We start from the raw sequence: 6,963 nt of genomic DNA on the forward strand, positions 1-6,963 counted from the left end.
GAGCTGCAGGCTCCTAGACCGGATGCTTACCAGGCCTCCAGCAGCTGGCCTGTCCAGCCTCCGAGCAGGTGCACTTTCAGGCCCTGGGAAAGGAGCTGCAGGAGGTGATGGGAGAGGTGGGTGGGGGCCAGCACTGGAGTCTGGGGCCCTTCTTCCTGTCAGCGGGAGCCCACTCCCATAGAAGTTCTGGGGGGCCTTCCCTGCCTCTCCCAGCTGGTGGTGCCTGCAGCGTTCCTTGGCTGTGGCTGCACCCCTCCATCCTGCCTCTGTCTCTTCGTGGACTTCGCCACCTACTCTCTGTTGTCTCTGTGTCTCTTATAGGGATGCTAGTTATTGGATTTAGGTAATCAATGTTGATCGCAAGCTATTTCACTTAAAGGATTTTCAGAGACATTTTTCCACCTAAGGTCAATACACAGTTGCAGAGATTAGGTCATAGACACTTTTGGGGGAGCCACCATTTAACTCACTACAGGACTCACAAATATTAGTTCTCCCCCTTAAGATCCTGTGGATTGGCTGTTCACCTTGTGCCTGGGAAGTGCTGGAGGGTGCCCACCTCTGCCCATCAAGAGGAAGGGAGCAGTCCGCTGCCTGACCACCCACCATGCACGAGCATGAGAGCCCAGGGTCTACAGATTCCAAAGTCCCTTGTGGAAGGAAGGGGTCCTTGCTCCCTCTCCAGGCATCCACGTGTATCTGTGGAGCCTAAAGCATGCTAAGCCTCCCATCATCCAGCCTCTCTTGTTACCCCTGCTCATCCCTCACTGCTGGCCCCTGAAGCGGACCATCCACCCAGGTCCCCACAAGTGCTCACCTCTTCATTTTCCTCCACTGAGGAGTCAACTTTCCCACTGGTCTCTGATTGCTGGCATCAGAGACCTCTTCATCCCTAACTCTGCTCAGTTGTTTATTTTTTCCAGAAACTTCCAAATCTTGCATCCGGAGTATGGTTATGAGCACAAAAGTCAGCTTCTGCACATGGCTGGCAAGTGTCTGGCCCAGTGGTTCTGTGCTGAGAATGTTAATCCAATGTGCTATGTGCAAGGCCACTGCACAGGGCCCTCTGTACCCAAGTGAAACTACACTAATCACAAAAGAAGAGGGTAGACCTAATCACCTAGATTCCATCTTATTTTTCCTGGGGACCCCAGTGGACTTTGCCAGTAACACTGGTGATTTCTGGTATTGGAAGAGTCTGTTTTTAGAAGTTTATCAGTTAAATCTTGACTACTAATGGAAAGGATGGGCATGTGGATAATTAAAATCAATGAACTACTGGAAGGGAGACAAGTTGGTAAAGTAGAATGAACCTTGAACTCACTTCCCCTCAGGAGCACACCAAAAATCATGACTAACTGCTGAACAACTATTGACAAAAAAGACTGGAATCTACCAAAAAAAAAAAAAAATATATATATATATATATATATATCTCCAAAGACCTAAGCTAGGAGAAATCATGAGACAGTAGAAGGTGTGTGCTTACAATATAGTCAAATCCCATCTCACTTGGGTGAGCACTTCACAAATTGGAGAATAATGATATTGCAGAAGTCCTACAGGAGTAAGAGCTCTGAGCCCTACGCTAGTCTTCCCAGCATAGGGGTCTGGCATCAGGAGGAGGAGCCCCCAGATCACTTGGCTTTCAAGGCCAGTGGCGCTTGATTGTAGGAGCTCCACAGGACTGAGGGAAAGACCTCACTCTTAGAGGGTGCACGCAAGATGTCACACACCAGGACCCAAGGCAAAAGCAGTGACTCTATAGCAGCCTGGGCCAGACCTAGCTGCTGGTCTTGGAGGATTTCCTGGGGAGATGGGGGCAGTTGTGGCTCTCTCTGGGGTCATGAAATCTGGTGGTGCACTTAGCAGGGAGTGTTCACCTATGTGAACTCACTGCAGGCAGGTATCCTGGGTCCTTGGCAGAGACCTGATCTCACCCTGCTACTAGAAATCCTCAGGCCAGTCAACAGGTTGGGAACACAGGCCCACCCATCAGCACACAGGTTTCCCAGACTTTCTGAGCCCACAGCCACCTCTTGACAGAGCCCTGCCCACCGGAGGGCCAAGACCTGGCTCCATTCACCATTGGGCAGACACTGGCCCCTCCCTGCTGGAAGCCTACACAAGCCTCTCCACCAGCCTCACCCACCAGGGGGCAGACACCAGAAGCAGGAAAACTGATCTTGTAGCCTGCGGAAGTGAGTGTGCAAACGCAGATCAGAACTGCCTGCACCAGCTGGTTCCTGGCCCTTGGGTGACGAGAGGGGAGTATATTGCTGGGACTCAGGACATTTCAGTTCAGTTCAGTCACTCACAAAGGGCCAATTCTCCAAAGTCGAGAAACATAACTCACCCACTATATACAAGTAGAAATTTAAACAAAATGAGATGGCAAAGAAATACGTTCCAGATGAAGGAAAAAGATAAAATCCCAGAAGAACAAAGTGATGTGGAGATAGGCAATCTACCCGAGAAAGAGTTCAGGGTGATTATTGTAAAGGTGATCTAAGAACTTGGAAAAAGTTTTTAAGGTTTTAAACAGTTTTAAACAGAATGAGAAGTTACAAGAAATTTTTAGCAAAGAATTAGAAAAGATAAAAAACAATCAGAGTTGAAGAATACGATAACTGAAATGAAAAATACACTAGAAAGAATCAATAGCAGAATAAATGAGGCAGAAAAACGAATCAGTGAGCTGGAAGAGAGGTAGAAACCACTGCTGTGGAGCGGAATAAAGAATGAAAAGAAATGAGAGTTTAATAGACTTTGGGGACCATATCAGATGGACCAACATTTGCATTGTAGGACTCCCAGAAGGAGAAGAGAAAGGGCCTCAGAAAATATTTGAAGAGATAACAGCTGAAAACTTCCCTAACATGGGAAAGGTAACAGTTACTCAAGTTCAGAGTGAAACATAACTCACCCACTATATACATAAAAATACAAATAGAAGTTTAAAGTAGAAATAGAGAGTCCCATACAGGATTAACCAGGAGGAACATGCTGAGACATATAATAATTACACTGAAAAAAATGAAAAACAGGAAATATTAAAAGCTACAAATAATATGCAAGGAGGACATCCCCGATGGTCCGATAGTTTAGAATCTGCTTTCCCATGAAGGGGACGTGGATTCAATCCCTGATCTGGGAAGATTCCACTTGCTGTGAGGCAACTGAGCCCGTGCACCCCAAGTACTGAGGCCATGCTCTGCAACAAAAGCAGCCACTGCAGTGAGAAGCCCACGCACCACGAGGAGGAGCAGCCCTTGCTCGCTGCGACTGGAGAAAGCCTGCACACGACAACAAAAACCCGGGGCAGCCAAGACAATAATCAATTTTAAAAAAGACGACACAGCACTGCTGTCAAGGAGCCACAGTCTGAGGGGAGACAGGAGAGACAGACCTGTCTCAGGAGGCATCACTATGAGAAAAAATATGTATACACTAGGGAATACTCATAAGACTATCAGCTAATTTTTTAGCAGACACCCTGCAGGCCAGATGGGAGTGGCACTGTATATTTAAAGTTGTGATAGGGAAAACCTACAACCAAGCATACTCCTTCCAGCAAGGCTCTGATTCAGATTTGTTGGAGAAGTAGAAATCTTCACACACAAGCCAAAGCTAAAGGATTCATACCAACAATCCAACTTTACAACAAATACTAAAGCATTTCTCAAGGGAAAACAAAAGACCACAATTAGGAATCAAGAAAGATTATGACATGGAAAAGCTCACTGGTAAATGCCAACATACCGTAAAGGCAGGAAACTATTCACATACAAATATGATACCAAAATGAATAATCATGATAGGAGGAGGGTGCAAATGCAAGGTATTTAAATGCATTTGAAATTAAGAGACCACCTTAAAATGATTTTATATATATATATATATATATATATATATATATATATATAGACTGCTATACCAAAACCTAAAGGTAACAAATCAAAAATATATGAGTTTACACACAAAAAAGAAAAAAGAATCAAAACACAACACTGAAGATAGTCATCAAATCATAAGAGAACAAAAGAGGAAAAGGGAAAAGAAAGACCTATTAAAACAAATTCAAAACAAGAACACTCATCTCAATAATTACCTTGAATGTAAACTGATTAAATGCTCCACCAATAGACATAGATTGGCTGAATGGATTAAAAAAACAAGACCAATATTTATGCTGTCTATAAGAGACCCACTTCAGATCTAGAGACACATATAGACTGAAAGTGATGGGATGGAAAAAGGTATTCCAAGCAAATGGAAAGCAAAGGGAAGCTGGAGTGTGGGGGCTTCCCTGGTGGCTCAGTGGTAAAGAATCTGCCTGCCAATGCAGGAGACACAAGTTCAGTACCTGATCCTGGAAGATCCCACATACTGGGAAGCAACTAAGCCGGTGTATCACAACTATTGAGCCCTAGAGAGTCCAAGAGCTGCAACTACAGAGCCCACTGAAGCCTGTGTGCCCTAGAGCCTGTGGCCCTCAACAAGAGAAGTTGCCACAATGAGAAGCCTACACACCACTAGTGAGTTGTCCCCACTCGCTGCAACTAGAGAAAAGCCCACACAGCAACAAAGACCCAGCACAACCAAAAATAAAAAACTAATAAATAGAATTATATACATATGAAAAAGAAAGCTGGAGTAGTAATACTCATATCAGACAAAATAGCCTTTAAAATAAAGACTGTTACAAGAGACAAAGAAGGACACTACATATGACTTTTTTAACTTTTTATTTTCTATTGAGGTATAGCCAATTAGCAATGTTGTGATAGTTTCAGGTAAATAGCAAAGGGGTTCAGCCATGCATATACATGTATCCATTCTCTCCCAAACTCTCCTCCCATCCAGACTGCCACATAACATCCAGCAGAGTTCCATGTGCTATGCAGTAGATCCTTGTTGGTTATCCATTTTAAATTAGCAGTGAGAAGAACACTACATATGATTGAGGATTCAATCCAAGAAGAAGATGTAAGAATTGTAAATTTGTATGCACCCAATGTAAGAACACCTCAATATATAAGGCAAGAGTTATCAGACATAAAAGGAGACACTGACAGTAACAAAATAATGTGTGTGTGTTAGTAGCTCAGTCGTGTCTGACTCTTTGTGACCCCATGGACTGTAGCCCACCAGGCTCCTCTGTCCATGGAATTCTCCAGGCAAGAATACTGGAGTGGCTAGCCATTCCCTTCTTCAGGGGATCTTGCCAGCCCAGGGATGAAACGTGGGTCTCCTGCATTGCAGGCAGATTCTTTGCCATCTGAGCTAGTGAGGGACTTTAACACTCCACTTACACCAATGGACAGATCATGCAGACGGAAGATTAATAAGGAATCACAGGCTTTAAATGGCACATTAGACCAGATGGACTTTATAAAGCATTCCGTATGAAAGCAGCAGAAAATGAACTCTTTTCAAATGTACACGCAACTGTCTCCAGGATAGATCACATGCTGGATTACAAAGCAAGCCTTGGTAAATTTAAGAAAACTGAAATCATATCAAGCATCTTTCCAACCACGACACTATGATACTAGAAATCAGCTACAATAAATACACTGCAAAAAACACAAACATGTGGATTTTAGCCCTGGTATGTTTCACTCAGACTTTCCACTGGGATTACTAAAACATCATATATTTGTACCATTTCTCAGATGAGAAAACTGAATGCTGTGACAAGCCCCTCCCTGAGACTACTTTAGTTGAATAAGGACCTGAAGCAGAAACAAACTCCTGGTCCCTGTGGCCCACTAGATGAAGGTCAAATCCTATGGATCCCTCCCTTGACCTTTGATGCTCATCATAACCCTGCCCCAGCCCATTTGTCCCACCTCATCTTCTGCTGTTCTGGCCATCACCCCAATAGGCCACCCCCTCTTCTTGCCTCCACACTTTCACACTGCAATACTTTTGGTCAAGTGGAAAAAAGTCAGGTAGAAGAAGTGGGTCCAAATACCTACTCTGTTACCTGCTGTGTGACCTTGGGCAAGTCACTTAACCTCTCTGAGTCTCCCTTTCCTCAGCTGTAAAGTGAAGAAAGGTCCCAAAGGCCCAAATCTCAGCCTAGCACCTGCCTGCCACACTGTAGACTAATTAATGTGCAATACTTGAAGGAAGGAAGAGGGGCATTTACTGTGCCCCCAACGAGTGCCAGACCTGTGGAGACACTGGGGATAGTGTGGTGAACTGGCAGACATAGTTGTTACTTTCCTGGAGATTTTTCTCGAATGGGCTGCATAAGTGGTTAATGGCGCAAGAAGTGAAGTAACCGGGGCTTTGTAACTATGGGCAGGATTTCTCCCAACCTGATGGCCTTGGGCCAGGGCCGAGGGTGGGAAGCACCCTAATGTGACAGCAGAGGAGAGGAGGCTTTGAACTTCACAGCCCTCCCAACCCCCTCCCCCACCCCATTCACTCAGCTTCAGTGGTGGGAGGTGGGAGCCTGAATCTGCTTTACAGGCTTCCCTGTAAGGGGCACCCCTAGCACTTAGCAGTTGGAGGAAGTGAGCTCGGAGTGCTGCAGAGAAGGCCGATAGGAGGAGAGGCCTTTATAGGCGTCACCCGTGCAATGAGGCCCAGCCCAGCAGTCCTTGGCAACACCCCAGCCTCAAGTGGGCGCCTTGGCAGGAGGGCCTGGCTGGGCCCCTCTCCGGCCACTCTCTGTGAGACGAAGGGCTGAGCAAACGAGCCCGAACTCTCCACCTGTCTCTGCTTCTCAAACCCACACACACTGTATCATAAAATGAGCAGGTGGGAGCAGGGAGGGGGTCAAGGGTTAACCAGAGGCCCCTCAGCAATCACTTCAGGTCTCCATTGTTTTCTTCAGAAATCTTGGGAAATTTTGCTTTTCACTCCTTGGTACATCAGAGTCTGATTTCCTAGAACCCGATTCCCTCCCCTCCTGCCACCAAGGGCCGGAGTACATCTGACAGCAGAGAG

This window comes from Bubalus kerabau, chromosome 1, assembly GCF_029407905.1.
Source record: "Bubalus kerabau isolate K-KA32 ecotype Philippines breed swamp buffalo chromosome 1, PCC_UOA_SB_1v2, whole genome shotgun sequence".
In the NCBI taxonomy this organism is placed as follows: Eukaryota; Metazoa; Chordata; class Mammalia; order Artiodactyla; family Bovidae; genus Bubalus; species Bubalus kerabau.